This window comes from Empidonax traillii, unplaced genomic scaffold (assembly GCF_003031625.1).
Source record: "Empidonax traillii isolate 1590-97213 ecotype Southwest subspecies unplaced genomic scaffold, ASM303162v1 scaffold412:size659165, whole genome shotgun sequence".
In the NCBI taxonomy this organism is placed as follows: Eukaryota; Metazoa; Chordata; class Aves; order Passeriformes; family Tyrannidae; genus Empidonax; species Empidonax traillii.
The window spans coordinates 418,952-439,352 of record NW_020955605.1 but is presented as its reverse complement, the minus strand read 5'-3'; the positions used below and the strand labels follow the sequence as shown (position 1 = coordinate 439,352).

Genomic DNA, 20,401 nt, shown 5'->3' with positions numbered 1-20,401 from the left:
CCCAACATCTCTCTCTCTTTTTTTGAACTAGATACTGAAGCATCAATAACAAAACACCTTTGACTTATATCTGGAAACCTACAGCTTTGTATAATGACTGTGTTTTCCCCAGATTAATGCACCTTTTCTTCAGCACTCTATCTCTGAACTATTTGTCTGCTGTGAGCTTTCCTTCTCTAAGTCAAAGCTGCCACTGAAAACAAAGAAGACTGTAAGAATGTGAGCAAAAAGGTTTGATTAACTTTTATTTCCAGCCTTCTAAGTGGTGTCTGCCATAGTCATGTATATAGTTAACTACATTTACATTTTTCTAATGTAGGTTTCCATCAGATGGCCTCTTAACAAGCAATCATTTCAAGAGATAACTCCAACGTAAAATTCACATTTCTGCATGAACTGTTTTTAACTATGTTCTTGAAAAGAATGATTGAAAGAATCATCTCAGAGAGAGAAAAAAAAATTGTTCTGGAACTTCAGTCTTTATTTTCTGCATCCAACAATCTTCTTCTGTATCATTATTCTGTTCCTCCATTTGTGATTTGGTTTATTTAAGTCCATAAGAAATGACAACATAGTAATACATATGAAAGCCTAAGTTAATTAATAGTATTCTATTCTTGGCACTACTACTGTTAAGCCTTCACCAAATTTCCCTTTGTTACACTACCAGAAAATCAGAAATTCTGCTTTGCCATGAGCACAGTTAATCATTAGTGAGGGCCAAAGAATCACATCCTGTTTTAATCATGACGTCAAGAAAGTGTTTCAATTTATTTGAAAACCTGTCCTAAGTGAGAAATTGCAGGGGGGGTTGTTTTTTGTTAAGGTTACTGATATTTTATCTCTGATTCTTCACAAAGTAGGATCAGTTATTTCATCCTCGTGCTTATCAGCATTAGAATAGTTAAAGACAGTGAACTGCAGTTAAACTTTCTAAGACCTGGATATTGATCTAGTTTAAAGAAATCTTTCCAGATTTATTTTTATTAGACTTCTTACTAAGAAATAAAACAGGAACTGCAGGAGCTGCATAACAGTCCTGCCATTCTTCTTTACTAAGGCTGTCACTTCTGGGGACATATTCTCCACCATCAAGGCATGCCATTTAGAGATGTCAGTCATCCCATGCATTGTTTTACCTACACAGACTCTATGAATTGTAGACTAAATATACCTGTGCTGAACTGAAGCATCTAAGATATTTTGGAAGGACTATAGGTGCCTTCTACATGATGTATTCTGTTGTATTTAACTAAAGTGAGATTTCACATTACCTATATTTTATTTCTATCGTCAGATTGTCACATTCAGGCGCTCTCTGCAGCCAAAAACTTGTAGAAAACTATTAATTTACCCATATACACCGGATACTTTAAGGACGAGCAAAAGCACTCCCTGCTAGAGTCTGCTTCCCTCCATACAATATAAATGGGATTCTCGATATCTACACTTCAGTGAGTCCCATTCCATGTCTGTCTTTTTCATCCGCAACTTGTCTCATATGCAATTAAACTGTGCCTTTATGACTCTGCAGGAGTCTAGTCAACAACTGAAAGCTAAAATCGCTTATCATATTTAATTAGGCAATTTAACCATGCTGATTTCAGGATTGCACTTCTTTCTGATTCACATTTGAAAACAAAACCCAGAACGTTTGAAAAGAAACCATCACACTGAACTGCAGCTCAAGGAGCTCTCCAAATCGTAGTAGCACCCTTTCCCGATATATCCGCTCTCGAGGAGATTTCTCCATTACTCTAGTAAGCTACGGACTGAGGAGATAAATTGTGATGTCGAAGTTTAGGAAACTGTGCAACCTGAATTATACTTTAAGACAACAGCAGTGAAAATTTAAAATAGAATCTACTTTTGTTGCCTTTCCCACAGTAACTGTGTTCACTCCTGGTTTAGGTTCAATGTAAAGAGATTTTTTTAAAGAATCAGAAGTGAGACAGTATATATAATTTCAAGAAACGTGAAACATCTTACATACGAGGTTTGTTCAGTCTGCAGTTTACAGAGCTAAATGAAGATCAAAGTCAGTGTGTAGCCGTACATTGTGTATGGATTACTGCATGGGTCATTCATCTTACCAGAAAAGAAAAATCCTGAAATTCTATGACTGAATGCACATGCAATAATGTTCTCAAAAATTTTTTTCAAAATTAAAATACTGAAAATGTGTGGCACCTTCTAACCTCTCCAGTCTGCTCTATTCAGGAAGAAGAACCAATGAAAAAGCAAACATTCAGTGGAGCCAGGATAGACTTCTTGGAATTAATTTACATCAGTCCATAGTTGGGGGAAGAATATTCCTTGGTAAATACTGATAAAGCAAACCTAGATATAATTCGAGGCATTTTAAAATCAGAAATGCAGTTGATTATCTAATATCAAATGTCTTTTTCATGAGTCAATCTGTGAAGTTATGAAGAGCTATTAATGGTATATAGATAGATTGAAAAAATTAATACACATTGTTATAAAAAATGTAGGTAGTTCAATTTTTATTTATTTAACCTTGGTTACAAAAACCATAATTTGTACTTTTGGAGAGTCATCTCAGTAAATTCAGTCACCAAATGATTTTCTTTTGCTTAGGAGCTGTATGACTGACTGATTCTTAAAAAGCGAGAAAAATACCTGTAGGCAAACAACAATATTCTAAGCTTGCAGTGCAGAGACGTGAGCTAAAAAACAGATGCCAGCCCTCTGCTCTTCCTGTATAATTTGTACATGGTAACGATAGTAAAGTGATTCCTTAAGCATATTTTCTAGCTTATTATTCACCACTATCTTATTTCATGTGGCACTTCAAAATGCTCTTTTATACCTAGGTTGCTAGAACAGGATATCAGCAGCTTTTTGCTGGTGCCTATAATTGAAAGGCTGCTACTTAAAACAGGCACCATCAAAAGTCTGAATTTGCCAGCAGTTACAGCCAAATTCTATGCCTAGAATAGAAAAGCAATTATGGTATGTTGCTGTATTTGGAAGTGTTGGCAAGTCTTGATCTTTTAATGGTGACTTCTATTTATAATAAGAAACACACATTGAGGATTTTTCTTTAGAATAACTGCTATAACAAAAACAGTGTAAGCAGGTAAGGTAGAATGAAACACTTTACCATTATTTAGGCTTCAAACAATAAATTCCATTACATTTCAAACGTCATTTCAAAATTTTTAAAATTTTGATGGTTCTGTAATTTCAGAAATTAGTCTAGAGTCATATATTTTTTTTTTTTTTGTTTTGTGAAAGTACTCCCATTGTTAGATATCAAGTCCTTTAAAATGAACACCATTAACAGTTCCTGACTATACATTGCTCAAAGGGGATGAAAATCCAGTGACTTTGCATTCCAATTTTACCAGAATACAATCCTCCTGCCTCAGGTGAAATAAAAAATATATTCTCAGTACTGCAAAGAATACAAGTGTTCAACTGTACAGATGTGTCCTAATGGCAACTCATACAGTGCAGCATGTTAAGCACACTTACTGCCCGGCATGTTGTCTATTTGTTAAAGCAGGAATATATCTGTCATTTCAGATGTAGATTCAAAAGATTAGGAGGGTAAAATTATTGTGTCATGCCTTTTGTTGCTCAAAGAGGTCTTGAGTTTGAAGGGACCAGTGAGCTGACTACATTCCTGTATTGTTGCAGATAAGCTGGATTTGCACTAACAATACAGTACTGATTATACCTTAAAGCAAGATTTACTTTCGTGTAGAAGATCATCCCTCTTTATTTACTGAGCTAGACACTTCACGTGCATTGCCTTATCTAGCATGAAATAAAAGGGCTTGTATTTAAAAAGGCTGCTGATGAATGAAGAGTTACATATGTCTTACTTTATTTCAATTATTTACCATTTATGCACTTAAAATGATTGTAAAACATGCCGTTTTATGGAGAATTCATAGTAATGTTATACAATTACTGCAGATAGCTTTAGAAATGTAGTGACAAAGTTCTCTATTCCTATGTTATCCCAAACTGAAGCATGGATGAATATCAGCTTGGTCAATCACTTCTGGGGGGGATTTTCATCCTAAAAATTAAAGTCTTTGTTTTTCTTTCAATATTAAAAATATTCAAAATTTGTATTTTTATCTAAATAAGGAATGCCATTCATAGAATCATATAATCTTTGTTAATCTAAGGAATACAAAACATTCTTAAAAAGCCATAAAAAAACCCCTTACAAATCAAAGGTAAAAATATTACCTTATTTGCTAAAAATGAGAAAAATAACTTGATGCAGTAACAGTGTAAAGTCACTGGAGACTGACCCATTAGTATAATTCAGAGGTTTTAAAATATGTTTTTCTTTTATTGCTACAGCAGCCTCTCTGGTATGAGAACACTAACCTACCACTTAAATGATGTGTTATTAAATCAAAATAATGGTATTTCTTTTACTTTTTCAATACTAGGTTTGTGTTTTAAATGCAGTTAAGGAGAAACAGCTAAGCTAAGATGGGAAGTTTTTCAGAATTCAGAAGAAGTGTCTTCACATTAGCCTGAACAGAGCTCATTCTTTTCCCTTTTTAATGTCACTTCTGTTCTAGTAATTTAAGATACTGTGGAGTCACCAAGCTGGCATACAGAAATCCCAAAAGCAGCACAGTTCTGGAGTTTGGGTACCTTTAAAAATGACAAACAATAAGAAAGAGAATCCAGGCTCATTCATTTGATTTAGTAGATGAAACCCGGACCAGATTCCTAAGAATTGACTCCATTTTTCTGTAGCACTCACTCAGGCCAGTTCCCATGGACAGCAGCATGAATTAAGACAAGAACTCATATGTGGTTTAGTAGGACTTGTAATGCTGTGTGCCATGGTCTGAGATGTCTGTCTCTTTGAAGAATATCAATCTTTCTACAACCTTTTGAATGACCATATTTCTCTTCAGTACCATATGTTTACAAACCTGTAATAACATTCCAAATGTTACTCAACCTTCAAGAAAGAGGAGAAATGTACAATGTACTTTGTACTTAACCAGTGGCAAGAGTGGTTGTTATTCTGGATATTTTGGGTCATGGAACAGAATGATGAATTTCAGTTTCATGAGTGACCTTGTGTAGAAATCCCACAGAGCAGCTCTACGCACATAAGTAGATAGAAATAACAATAACAGTATTTGTGAGTCTGTCCTACCTTGGCATAAATATAAAAGTCTACATAGAAAGGCAGACCTTTCAAATGTCACAGTTTGATGGTAGATGCTTTTAGTAGGGTGAGAGAAATATTTCCCCTGTTCATCCTTCTTCATAAAAGTAAGACTGATCCCCATGAAATGTTGAGCCCCATTGACGAGGTCTTTCAATACCTTTTATCTTAACTGCAAGTTGAATATTTCACACAGTCTAACTTTTGATTTGGTTGATTAACTTATGTCTTGTACTGCCTTTCTCATAGGCATGGGTAGCTACCTAAAGATAAAGATTTTCCCATAATAAAATCAGGATAGACAGGCATAGGACTGCCAAGAATCCCATTCAGTCCTTCAGAATTTTGTACAGGTTTTTCCCTACTGCTACTGCATCATTTTAAGCATGTAGAAAATATCTCTTGTGGACTAATGCTCTGAATGTTTCTATCCCTTTCAAAAAAAAAAAAAAAACAGTGTGTGATAAGTTGTAAAATTATGCTGAAGTCAAGAGATATTTCAACAGCGAAACTAAATCTTAACTACATTACCAATTTTAACGTAGAGGTATACAAATCTGTCCTTTATATTAAAAATAAGAAAATCTAAACTTAGGATTTTAGTAAGGAATACCACTTGTAGAACTAGAATCTTACTTGTTACATGAAGCTTTTATACAAATTGGTGATACCTAAAAGCCTCATGGAGAAAATACTAGCAGCCCACACCTGTCATAGTTGTTCTCTCACATTCCTAGTTACTAAGTCACACCATGATTTTTAATTTTACAAAGGAAGAATTTTCTCTCACCAGCTTCTACAAAGCAGAAGACATGATAATTTTAACTTAATTGTGTTTCTACACAGCTTTCTGTTAAATCAGAAGATCATAAAGAAAGATAAACTATACATGGACTTTTGTTGTATAACATTTACATTTTCTCCATGCATGCAAAGAATTTCCTAATCCAAACAAAATGTTAATAACCTTCAGTTTGGAAACTGTGTTTATTTGAAAGACATCTAGTTTTTAAAAAGTAATAAGGGTTAAAATAAAAAAAAAGAAACTTATAAAACTACTTAGTTGATTGCCTTAAAAATTACACTTATAAATGGAGTTCTTTCATCGACTGTGTTTCTGGAAACCTTAAATTTTTTTCTCCTGCACATCAGTCACTTCTTGGCCTATCATTTTTAACCTATATGTAAGTAACTTGCAACACAATTTACATCCCACACCACCTCTGGTAAAATACACAGTAACACAAAGAGTGTGACCAGGTAAATGAGCAGGTCTGATCCCTGCTACAGAACAATTGGGATTGGTCAATATATTGTGAATAGGCAAAGTAAGAAAAAAAAAAATACTATGGCCAAAAAGAAGATTATGTCTACATGAATAAAGAATGAATGGTTTTGATACAGGATTTTATATTAGATTCCAGGCTAAAATAACTCTGCAAAGTGCTGTTGGGACTGTGACTGGGCTGAACATAACTTTCCTGTAAGAGACTTATCTAAAATGCATATAAAGGGAGGACCTTCCCTACTGAGTCAGTAGAGCACTGCAGTCCAAGACACAGCTAATTTTGGAACAGTCTGTTCAGTTCTGCTAAACTATCATCTAGAAGATCTCTGATAAAATTGAGAGGTTTCAGAAGACATTAGAGAAAATAATTAAAGGAATGAAAACAGACCTTTTGTGCAATTCAGAGTCCAACTTACCTGATCAAAGGAAAAGATTAATGGGGAAGAAGCGACTTAGTCACAGCGTATAAAGATCTATACAGATTTTTATTGTGCATTTTCCCATCCAGCAAACAAAGGTATAATAAGATGCTATGACTGCCAGTTGATGAAAGACAAGTCTGCCCCAGGAGTGTAGTTAAATCTTCAAATCATAGACTTTTAGAGGCATTTATGTAGTTTTACTTTCAAGTCTCCCCATTTGATGATTTAAAATAATGCTTTTTAGAGCATTGTTTAATAACATGATTGTCTTTTCCAAACTAATAATCTGCAGAAAAACTTAACTGATAATTAGTTCTTCTAATATTAGAGAGTAATTTAATTCAGTGAATGATTCAGAGAAAATACAAGGCTAACACCAATAAGTGAAAAAAATAACATCACAAACCTCTATTTCATTAACAGATCTGTGATTTAAACACATTTTTGCAAAACCTGCTAAATGAAGATTCATATCTTTTCAGTTAAGAAGTATGTTTCTTTATTAATGAGTCCGCAGTTCTTTAAAAAAATGGTATCCATTGTAATTTTATCATTTGGGAAGGTAATATGTTGAGTTAAAATCTTGTCTATTCAGGCTTTATTTTTGTAGGATGTGGACCACAGATATTTTGAACAACAAAATCTTCTGTCTTCTGACAACCACTCATTTGCTTTTAAACTCCTGCGTACTCACTGTCTGCAATCATGCACTAAAGCACCATAATTAAAACATGGAGTGCTGGATATATTTAACAGGTTCAATTCTGTTTGCTGGTTAAAGATTAAGAGACCAAAAGATGGAGTCTATTAACAATACTGTATCAAGAAAGAGAAGTCACTGCAGACTGAAGTAAGTCCCACTGGGGGCCTAACAAGCACCTGCCATTTTCACACAGTGAGAGATCAATCAGTCTCTGTATGCAGCAAGACGACTTGCCAAAAGCTGAACCACGAGGGGGAGAGAAGAAAAATGACCAATTCCGCAAATTCTGTGCTCTGCAGTAATAAAACATTGTGTTCTAAACACTTACAGTGTCTGCAATTTTGATATCTTGGTCAAGTTCAAAATGTGCAGTGAAACCTTGGTATCCAGAATGTATTAGCAAATTAATTCTCTCTGTTGTTACTGTGCACATTTAGTCACATTACAAGAAAAATAAGTTTTGGGGTTTTCAAACTGACAGTGGTGGAGTAAAAACACCCAGGTTTTTGTTCTCACGTACAAGACTGCAGTTTAAATTTTCAAAACTTGGGCTCAGTGTTTATTTGATTTCTGGTTACCCTGGAGGATTGAGTTGGCCAATAGAATACTAAAACATTCTAAATATGTACCAAATACAACAGTGACAACTGGAAATAAAATTAAAAAAAAAAAAAAAGATAATTGGAATTTTGGGTTTTGTCTATTTGTCAGAAAGTATTATTATTAACACCTTTGTAAGTTCACTTGTTATCAAGCAGAAGAATAGCCAAAAAACTCACAGAATACTGCACACAATTCTAGGTCATACCAAAACTCCAGGGTCTTACTGGCTTGGGTCAGTGTCAGGGCAGATGGATACAATTGCATATTAAGGTAAGGAAAGCCAACCTCAATTTGCAAAGAGCAGAAACCATGAATGAAATCTCTAGACATTATTATTCTTTCCTAGGTGATCAAGTACTCAAATGCATCTTAAAAGGTGACATGATCAATCAAAATTGCCTGGAATTCTAGGGAAAGCACTGAGATCATGCACTTAAGCGATTAGCCTGGATTTTTTAGTATTTTCATGTTCTCTCTCAAGTGTTCTTAAGGCCACTTTCCCACAATATGAAGTGTGATTTTTCATTTCCTGTTATACAGAAGACAGCTGTGCAGCAGTGGTACAGTAGTAAATAATACAGGATGGGAATCGTTTGGTATACAGAAAAAAAAAAAAGAGGTTTATTAGAGGTATTTATTTGCATTTTCCCTTCACTATGGTTCTGAAGAATAATCCTTATAATAAAAACCCTCAATTAAAAAAAGCCAAACCTGTCTTTTGAAGTAACAAAAGAAGTCCAAGCTGGCAAAAATGAAAAATAAAGAGGACTGCCAAAAATGCAAAATAGTATATTATTCTTCATTAGTCGATTAGAAAAATACTTCTGCTTGAAACAAAAGAGTGTAAATAAATGTTCTGAGAAAACAGTTTCTCATTCAGTGGAGAAATTTTTCCAGAAGTGTTCATCCTTGCACAAATATAACTTTTGAAATATCATTAAGGTCATGGTCTGCAGAGGTTATCTGCTGGGTAAATGACTTTACTACTAGCTCAAGAGAGATCCAAAGATGGCTTTAACTGTTACAATAAACTTGCAGAAGAAAAAACATGACTTCTTCAGAAAGGATTTAAATAACTTGTTCAGTTCTGCCAGTTCCTGCTTTAGTCTATTCTAGTCTATTAGGTTTCAGCAAACCCATCTCTCTGTTAAGTTTTGCTCCTCAAACACTCTTGTTGATATATCATTTTAACACCACACCTTCAGTTGTCTCACAGAAAGGAATACAACATGACACTGTGTGGATTGTGCTGCTCTTCAGTCTGAGGTAAAGTTCTGACTTTAGTGAAGTGAACAGGAAGACTTCCACTGATTTTGGTGGGATTATGGTTTAACACACAGACTATAAATAAACACATCTCTAGGGTCTGCACCACAAATCCTGTAATCACCTAATGCCCTGATCAAGTTCCATACATTAACACATTAACATTCAGTAAATTAATTTGTACTGTAAAAAAAACCACCCCACAAAAATCTTAATCAATGACAGTTATGTAGACAATCTTTACGAAAATAAATAAAACAAGCACCTGATAAAGATTAAAAATAAAGTAAACAAACAAATAAAACAAAACCAATAACAAACTTCCCCCTTTCCTCCAACAGAACAGCATATATGAGGAGGTAAACTGAAAATAATTTCTTTCACACAAAACAGAATGAAATTTAAACTGTTCTGCAATGTATAATATACTTGTCAATTAAATAGGAAGAAAGATATTATTTCTTTTTGGCTTTCAAATATCACAAAAAATACAGTCTGTACTTCTATGTGAGAGCTAAGTACAAAAATGCTGAACAATGCTGCAGTCTTTAGTGACTGCTTCTTTTTCAAAAAACACCTCTAGGATGACATAAACAACCTAGCACATTTAGTGTATGAATTGCCCGTCACCTGGGCTTACTGTGATACAGTGCCTACAGAAGAGATTCAAAGGTACAGTCATGCAATAATACTCAGAATACAAAGTGAATTACTTGCCTTTCTAGGAATCACTAGGATCACATTCATAGTAGACAAAACTAAATTATGCCTACAATATTTAGAGACCTTATACCAAGACATCATCTAATAGACAGCTTTACCTAGTCCTGAAAACACTTACAGTCTCAACCCAGTTCTAATTTGACCTAAACTTTCCCTGTGATTTTATATTAAATCTCAAAGTGTGTGCCTTGATATCGATACACAGGCAAGCATGTGCTCTGGGGAGAATGCTGTCTTTTTCTGCCTAAGCTTCTCCATGATCTACCGTGCCTAAACAAAATTCCACTTAGCTCCCCAGAAAACTGCAAAAATTTTTATGGTCAGTCACAATCTGAAAACCAATGGATAATGGAGTGTTTAACTCCTAGAAAGCAACCTAATGGCTACCATCCATATTACTTTCAACATAAGCTATAAAATAGGTTCACAGCCTGAACCAAGCATACTGAAAAGTTTCCAAGAGCTCAGCTTAGTAGTTTGAATAAAAAATTGTAAGTATTAATTCTCGGGTATTTTTAAAGAACGTTAATGCAATTTTCCTATATCACTAGGATGCATACTGGCCAGTTTATGCTGACAGGGACTTCTGTTATCATTGCTGGAAAAAATATTTTAAAGCATTACTTTGCTCAGCAAATTAGGAGGACTTCTTTGATTATTCATGATACATATTTACCAACTATTTTAATTAAAACACATATCTCTCAACTTTAAACCTATATTTCAATCTGCCTTATTATGATTTTTCAAGGTTCCTGTATCACACGCATATACATTTTTAAAAACGATTATAAATCAAATATGACAGAATAAACACTGATTAGAACATTTTGGAACATCATTAACATACCCAATTTACATGGCACAAATCTCCTAACATCTGCAGTGATATACAATCCCCCAACATCTTTCACATCATGAGGATGAAAACAGCATTTTTTTTTTTTTTGCTTCTTTTGCTACAACAAATGCAACAGTGTATTTCTTCTATTTTGCATTTAACGAGATGCCAATGAGTGTCACTATATCATATTAGCATAGAACATGAAAAGGGAGATGGAAATATGATGCTGAGCAGTTCAAGTAATCTGTTAGCCCAGGACCTAGAATTACCTCCATCAGACAGTAATTAATTGTTCCGGGAGGATCCAAGATAAATAACCTGGACTACAGCGTCACCTCCCTTGGCACTTTTCACATTTCTTCATTTCCAGCTTCAAAACTGAATAGTGGAATTTTAAACAAGGAACAATCTATTAAAGCTCATTAAAAACATCCTCCAATGCAGAAGGTTCTGAAACCACTGATATTGATTATTTGTGACCCATAATAAATCCCCTTTTACTCAGATTGCCATTGCTGTTTGGTTATTTTTTTAACTGGGAAAATATTTTTTTTGAATCTTATCAGGAAAACAAAAATCTGCTGAAAATTTGCATTTATTCTGAGGGTTGTAAACTGTTGATGTTTTATGTACAGTGGGCTTGCGCAAAGGTGCAGTATCATCCATTTAAAACATACAAATGAAAGCCCAGACTAAGATGCAACTGCCAGATTTTTGCTTCAGTTGAACTGGTTTACCTAATGTCCATTTGCATTATTAAGTTAAATACTAAAGTCTTTATTTATCCTGAAAAGGCAACTGTAGTCTTCCCCTACTGAGAGTGGAGCATACAACTTATCCAACAGACTTGTGATTGAAATTACAGGATGTCCATCTGAACCTTTTTAAAACAGACAATTCAGCACCACTTCAGGTCTGTAGAATTTCATCCAACAAAATGTTAAGTCTTTAAAAACCACCCTCCTCTGAGAAATCCTATGGACAAATAACTGTTGACAAGCTCTTTAATTCGCAGTTCTTTATTTTCACAGACCCACAGTGACAGCCACTGATTACCCACAAGGTTTTTTTCTTTTTGCTCTTTTCTCTTGTCCACATCCTTTGCCCCAGACATTCCTCTGCTTCACAAAGAGCTAAGGAAATTCTTGTTTGTATTTCAGAAAACCTGAATGCAAAAAGTTATGCATTTGCAAGCTTCCAAACCCAGCAAATCCACTGTACCAAATATGAGCACGCGGATTCAGGAATATGAAAGCAAATTGCTAAGACCTTCAGCTCCTAAGCCTTGCAAACTAGCTGGACTAAACCACTTCCCCTTGGGCCACTGTAGCTTTCAGCCTTGAAGTGGCAATGAGTGGACTGGGTGTCGAGCAGGGTGTTGAACAGATACTGATTTTTCTGTTTGTTGTACTGTCTGCCCACCTTCCTCTTCCACAGCTGAAACCATCACAGCAGCATCTCTGTCCCAGCCATATGTATACTCCCCACAATGAGGTGTGGGATCCCACACCCTATCCCACATACTTTCCAGGTGAAGAACTTTTATTACACGTTACGATCACTACAAAGTAAATATCTAATCCTCAGATCAGTCTGAAAAACAGCTTATTACTGTCCAAAAATAAGGTGGTTTTTTTACCACTTATCCTTTGTAACTCAGGGCTTTCTCTTTTTTAAAATTGAGTTTCAGATACGTCACCTACTTTTCAAAGGACAAAAATGAAATGTATGCCAAAAATAATTTTAATGTGAATGTACCATTCCTCACTAAATTAATGGAAGACCTAGTCCTAGGCTCGTAAAATTCTTGCTTATTTGCTTTTATTACCGTGCATTACCAATGACATATAAGATACACTCTTTCCTATTTTAATAAGCACTTTTACTAAGATGATGATAATGATGGATCCTTTATTATGAATTACTTTGAATTTTTTACATCCAAAAATATCATCAACAGTACAATCTCCATTGCTAACAACTGACCACTCTGCACCACTAAGCAAGAGAAAGGCAGCTTCACTTAGAGAAAACAGGGTAGCAAGAATACCCTTTTTTATGACAGGAACTATAGTTGCGGGACTTCTCATATTAGTTATGTATTTCTTGTGCTTTCTGCAATCTTTGTGTTCATCTTAATTTGAGAGGAAATGGTTCCATAGGACTGTAAAAGACAAATCATACCTCCTAGAAAGATCAAATTGCTCCTGTGATCAAGTCAAGTAATTCAGATTGCTTGGGCTCCGGGGGAGGCAGAGCTCTGGAAGAGCAGCAGCCCCTTAGATCACTGGGTCACTGTCATCCCTATATGAAACCCTAACTCAAATGACCTAAGTGAATAGCTACTCACTGCAGATGAAAACTCTCTGATTAACCCTTATGAGGGCTGTGCTATGTTCAGAGGACTCAGGAGTATTCATAAGGTTTCTGATATTTAAGATGCAGTTCGTGATAAAGCAGCAAGGGGAATCTACAGTAAGACCTTAACTGAAGCAACATTAGATGTCTGCCTGGGGCAACAGCTATCTCACCTGACATCTGTCTGAGAGCTGGCAGACGATACTGCAGGGTTTATAGCAGCAAGATAATCTAAGATTTTGGAGGAAACTTTCACAAAAAACATTTAGAGAAAACGTTTAGGAGGACACTGATGCATATGTTGTATTAATATCTTTTGTATTAATGTATTAATATTTTTTCCCCTTTCCAAACCCTTGGTTCACTTCCTACTTCTGTCACCTACATCACAGAGTCCCCTCTAGGGGTTATCTGTAGAAAAGTATATAATCTCGTTGTGGCAATTGTAAGAGCTATGGGAAAATTTCTGGATTTAAGAGGCACAGTTGGACCAAAATATTCTACTGAAACATGTACTATCAACACTACAAAATCAGAAAGAAGTCCTAATAATAATCTTTACTGCAGTTATCTTTTCTTTCATCTTTTTCTCTTTATTGTCTCCTAATGGAATACCATTTTTAAAGGATATTGTTCCAGAATTCACAGTACACTAAGATAGTATCAGAGAATTAAGAAATACAACCTATTAGTTTCTTTCTGCACTGATAATACATCCCTTAAGAATAACTCACTTGGAAATAATTTGTGAGCAATTTTCTCTCTATCTTATGGGTTTTTACAGAACTCAGTTTTATTTTTATGGTTGTTGTTCATTTACTGAAAAGGTTAAAGATTTTATAAAGTGTTTCATTATTGATCAACAACAGACCTTTTCACATATTCTATGAACAAAAATATGCACCTGCAATTTAACTACTGCTGCCACTATATACTAGCAGTGAAACCCCTAGATTTTTCTTACATTATACAGTACAGTTATTATAAAAGAGTGCAGTATGATGAAATATACATACTTAGTGCTGGTCAACAGAATGTTACTGAACCAAGCTTAATAAATTCTGATTTTCTGTGTGTATCAAGACTCAGAAAACACTATCACCATCAGCAAATAATGTAAGAGAATGGAGTTTCAGTTCTGATCTCATGGAAAAAGAAAAAAGCAAAGGGAAAAAATTTACACTGCTGAGGAGGTCATGCAAAGTACATGATCACTTCTGCTTCACTTACTGGTTTCTCTGGAAGCACTGTCCACACATAACAGCCAAGTCTTCTAGGGCTGGATCACTGCATAGGCCAGACCCAGCTATGAGAAGCAGAGGCTGGATAACCCTGAGCCTCACAGGTGCCCTCATGCACAGAAATATATAATTATAGACAAGGGTCTATATTAGCCTGGAGAAAGGCTCAGGGGAGACCTCATCATTCTGTGCAACTACCTGAAAGCAGACTGTAGCCAGGTGGAGGTCAGTCTCTTTTGGCAAGTCATAGGACAAGAGGAAATGGCCTAAGGTTGTCACTGAGGGAGCAGGGTGTGTGTGTGTGTTAGACTGAATACTAGGTAAAATTTCTTCACCAAAAATATTGTCAAGCGTTGGAACAGGCTGCCTGGGGAAACGGTGGAGTTACCAGTCCTGAAGGCATTTAAAAGATGTATAAATGTGGCGCTTGGGGATATGGTTAAGTGGTGGACTTGTATTAGGTTAATGGTTGGACTTGATCTTAAGGTCTGTTCCAACCAAAAGTATTCTATGATTCCATAATCCTATCACTGCTGTCATAATAATTGTTAACCCTTGCATTTGTAAGTAGGCACAAAACTATCCCTGAAAAGTAAATCTCATCTTATGAGAAGGTTTATTTGGGAACATTCTTGTGTCTGAATATGAATTAGTGGACTATTCTTGAAATAATGTACAGAGAATTCAATGCAATTTTATTAATGCAGCATGCTGACAAGTGAGAACTTGTACTAAGAATTCAGACTTGATGCTGTAGTCAATACAGTACAGAATATCTTCAGTCTTGATGATGCTAGCAAAAATTTCACAACCTGTACATGATTTGTGAGTAGAGCTTGACTGGATCAAGGTCTCATTAAAACCAAACCAAAACAAAACAAGCAAACAAGTAAAAATAAAAAGAAGAAGGGAAAAACCCATAAAAAATAAAAGGAATTACTGAATTATTTATAGAACTCCTGGGAGTTTTATTATATCTTTGCAGTGCATCATTTTGTCAGCAAAGCTGTAACAACTTCAGGCTTTAAAAACACATGATAGGTACAAAATCAATCAATAAAAATCAGTCTGAAAACATCAACAATAACACATTAACTTTATTACTTAACACTCCTAACCTGATTTCTGATAGTGGGGGTTTATTAGTCCCTTCTCAAACTATTAGCTTTTCAGTCTGCGGACCACGGAATCATAGAATGTTAAGGAATGGACCTTAAAGATCATCTAGTGCCAACCCCCTCCTTGTCATGGGTAGGAACACCTCCCATGAGACCAGGTTGCTCAAGGCCTGGCTTTGAACACTACTGGGGTTGGAGCATCCATAACCTCCCTGGGCAACCTGTTTCAGTGTCTAACCACCCTTATAGAAAAAAAGTTCTTCCTAATATCTAACCTAAATTTCTCCTCTTTCAATTTGTACCCATTACTCCTTGTCCTATCACTAGAGTTCCTGATGAAGACTCTCATTCCAGCTTCCTTAATGATCCCTTCAGATACTGGAAGATTGTTATGTGGTCTCCACACAACCTTCTCTTCTCCAGACTGAACAACCTCAACTGTCTCAGCCTCTCTTCATGGGGCAGGTGCTCCAGTCCCTGTATCAACTTTGTGGCCCTTCTCTGGACTTGCTCCATGTCCTTCTTATGTTGGGAACACCAGCACTGTATGCAGTACTCCAGGTGGGGTCTCACAAGAGCAGAGCAGAAGCAGAGAAACACCTCCTTCAACCTGCTGGCCACACTCCTGATGCCACCCAGCATTTCATTGTCTTTCTGTCTGCAGGCGCACACTGTTGGCTTGCATTGAGTTTTTCATCAGCCATCACCCCTAAGTCTTTCTCCATAGGGCTGCTCTCAATCACTTCTCTGCCCATCCTGTAGGTGTGTCTGAGATTGCCATGACCCAGGTGTAGGACCTTGCACTTCACTTGGTGGAACTTCATGAACTTGGCATTGACCCCAAACCTGTCAAGGTGCCTCAGGATGACATCCCTTCCCTCCAGCTGCACCCACGGCTTGGTGCCATCAGCAAATGAGCTCAGGGTGTCCTTGATCTCACTGTCTGTGTCACCAACAAAGATGTTGAACAGTACTGGTGCCAGTACTGACCCCTGAGGGACACCACTTGCTACTGGTCTTCATGCAGACAATGAGCCGTACACCACAACTCTCTGCATGCAGCCCTCCAGCCAGTCCACTGAGAGGTCCATCCATCAAATCCATGTCTCTCCAATTTGGAGACAAGGATGTTGTGTGGGACAGTGACAAATGCTTTGCATAAGTCCAGGTAGACGATGTCGGTTGCTCTGCCCTTGTCCAACAATGCTGTGTCCCCATCATAGAAAGCCATCAAATTTTCAGGCATAATTTCCCCTTTGTAAAGCCATGTTGGCTGCTCCCAACTACCTCTTTGTTTTCCATGTGCCTTAGCGTAGTTTTCAGGAGAATCTGCTCCATAATCTTGCCTGCACAGAGGCGAGACTGAACTGGTCTGCAGTTTCCCAGGTCTTTCACTCTCTCTTTTTAAACCCAGAGGCTATATTTCCCTTTTTCCAGTCATCAGGGACTTCTACATTTGATTGCCATAATTTTTCAAAAATGATGGATAAGGGCTTAGCAACTTCATCTGCCAGCTCCCTCAAGACCCGTGGATGAATCTCATCAGGTCCCTCTCAAAGACTTGTGAACATTCAGGTGCCTTAAATGGTCTTAGACCTGATCCTTTGCCACAGTGGGCTTGGAGTCTTCATTCTGTAAGTCCCTGTATTTGGCTTTCTTGACTTGGGTGGCATGGCTGGAGCACTTCCCATTGAAGACTGAGGCATAGAAGTTGTTGAAAACCTCAGCTTTCTCTTTGTCCAAGGTAGCCAGCTCTCCCATTGCCTTCTGGAGAAGGTCAACGTTATCCCTAGTCTTTGTCTTGGTTGCAACATATTTATAGAAGCCCTTCCTGTTATTCTTAATATCCCTGGTCTGCAAATGAGTGTGGCTTTGTGTCTTTTTTTTTTTTTTTTCTTTTTTCTCTGTTTTATTCAGATTATTTGATTTTGGTTAAGTTTTATAACACTGTAATGAAGATTTCCTTGAAAAGTCATATAAACCCTGCTGTGCAGATATTTTACTTTTTACAATCTAGTTACAATAGTTTTCTAAGCTATGGTGCCAAATTTTTATGTAATGCTCTCTTTCATGGCAGAATTTTTTGTATGAATGCAGACATTTATATGGCAGATGTTTTGTGCATGTCTATTTTTTGTTTTCCTTTCAAAAGCTGTGTTATGTCTATGCAAATTCCCTATACTCCAATAATTTTAGGAGCTGACAAATATGTTCAGTACTGTATCTTCCAATAGGAAGAACACTCAAATATAGACTGCTTTGTCAGCAACATCTGCAACACTTTGGGAGATGCTCCAAAATTTGTTTCATTTTAAAGTTCATTAATTTGACACACTTAAAATATAAATGCATTATAAAATCATGCATTTCTAGCTTTCATTAAAATATTTATATTGCAGAGAATGTGATTTTATCAGTTCCCTTTATTTCTTTCAAGTTCACCATTAAAAAAGACAACCATTCTTTTATTAGTGCTAAGAGTTTTACTGCAGATGTTGAATCAAAAACAAATAAAATCTTGGCACAAAGCACACAGTAAGAGGATGTTTTGGCCTAGTTCTGTTTTGATATTCCTAATTGAAAGCTAAAATATTACTTCTAGGGGATAGAATGGGAGTGAATCTCTGCATTCTAAGTGTATATATTGCTCTCATTCAGATGCCAACCCATCAGAACAGTGTGACTATTTCAGCAATGCAGGCAGAGACATTTTCACACTCCCTTGAGCAGAACACCTGCATAGTATGCTACCAGAGAACTCTTGGTTTGACCTGCTAATACAATTTTAAACATCTGCCAGTGGTCTTATATTTCTTACCATTTACTAAGAAGGACAAAGAGATTACTGATGTAATGTAGCCATTTGAAAAAGCATTTATATTGTAATTAGAGGACCTACTATCATTATTATATTAAAAAATTATTTCTTTATGTTATACAATTGATTTCAGTGGAGTTAGTTACATCAAGAATGAGAAGAAAACAGCAGTTCACAAAGGAAAAACAAAGATGAAAAGCATGATATTTAACGTAACAAAGCCTACTGAAAATCAGACGATTCTCATATCTAAGAAGTGCAAGTATGCACTTAATGAAATGAAGGCAAAAGCAATGCTGCTCTCCATGTCAAATTGTTTTCTGCAATGAGAGCAAGAGGGGATGATTTGCTTTAAAAACAAAGACATAAAACCTGACTATAAGGTAGGCATCAAAATTAAATGTTTGGAATCTTCTTCCCTCAAATGCATTTTGGATCACTGAACACACGGCTGTGCTGTACAGGTAAATCTGATCCTCTGAATTGCCTGCAATAGCCAAGATATCCACAGCCTCTGTTCAGATTCCCTAATGGCTCCAAGTTCTTCTTTTTCCACAAATAGTAACGTAATATGGAAATATTTCAAAAGGCAGTAAAAAATTCTGCAATGATCACTTGGCAAGTAATGTGAAAAGATAAGGCAATCCACCTAAAATCTTAGGCTAGGTGACAAACATTCTAAACCTTCCAAATCCAATCTTTTAATTTGCATGTCTTTTAGAATTTTTATTTATTATGTATTTATGAAGTTAGGATGAAACCAAAAATTTGCACTGGTAATGCAAACTTTGAGGTGTGTATTCTGAGGAGATGGACATCTATCTTTCTAAACTAAGGCCCTTCTACAATTCTCCAGATTTAGGTAGACAAGAATATTAAGTCTGGCTAACTCACCAGGAGGAATCAGGAAAGATGTGGCTGTACCTCAACCAAGGATGATGACCATAGGGCCATCCATAGTTTGTATATCAGTCCAGTAGTTAGAGCAATCCCCTTGGATGCATCCAGACCTATTTATGGCAAGTGAGATTGAATCTCCAGTTCCTGCATTCCAGGAAAATGCCATGATCACCAGGAAAATATCTCAAATCAGTACTTGACACTCATCAGGAAATACAGACCACTTTTTATGAAACATATATGCATTTTCATATTGACTTGGATAAAAAAAACATATGTAACAGACACCTATGATGATGTTGGCCTTGTTGGTCTTCCCCCTGATTCTGACCTACAGGCACTCAACCTTATCATTGCTGACCTCAAGTTCAACAGAGTCAAGAGACTCTCTAACATATAAAGCCACCCCTCCACCTCTCCTACCCTGCCTGTTCTTTCTGAAGAACTTGTAGCCTTCCATAGCAGCACTCCAGTCACGCGAGTCATCCCACCACGTTTCTGTGATGGTAACTACATCATGGCCTTCATGCTGCGCAGTGGCTTCCAGCTCCTCTTGTTTGTTGCCCATACTGAGTGCATTAGTGTACATGCACTTCAGGTGGGCTGTTGATTTAATTCTTAACTCAAAAGAAAAGAAAAGGAATTTAAAAGAAAAGAAATTTTTTTAAAAAAGTAAATGTATTAGAGAGGCTACCTTTAAAATTCCTGCTCCAGAGAAGTACAGCATTCCCCACAGTTTAGGACATGGACTTTCAAATACTTTATCCCTTTCATTCCCTGTATATGTTATATGAGGGATGTATTTAATGCAATTGTCTTTACTTCAGAGGCAACTTTCAAAATTCTCTGGTAAGTTCAAATGGGGAAGAACAGCAGTGTTGTCTGAAAAAAACTAACTAGGTATCCAGCAGCAGTTGTTGATGGCACAAAAGGCATTG

General features: G+C 36.3%; 1 protein-coding gene across 7 annotated transcripts in view; it reads right to left on the bottom strand.

Annotated features, from left to right (window-relative positions):
- Nucleotides 1–20,401, bottom strand: part of TAFA5 (TAFA chemokine like family member 5) — a 417,543-nt gene that overhangs the window by 43,414 nt on the left and 353,728 nt on the right. Inside the window, exon 6 of one of the 7 annotated variants that reach the window (XR_003572394.1) lies at nucleotides 12,126–12,193. The exons of the other annotated variants lie outside the window; for them this stretch is intronic. The gene's annotated coding sequence lies outside the window, so the exon portion shown is untranslated. Of the gene's footprint in view, nucleotides 1–12,125; nucleotides 12,194–20,401 lie in introns of those variants that run through there. 7 annotated transcript variants of the gene reach the window in all.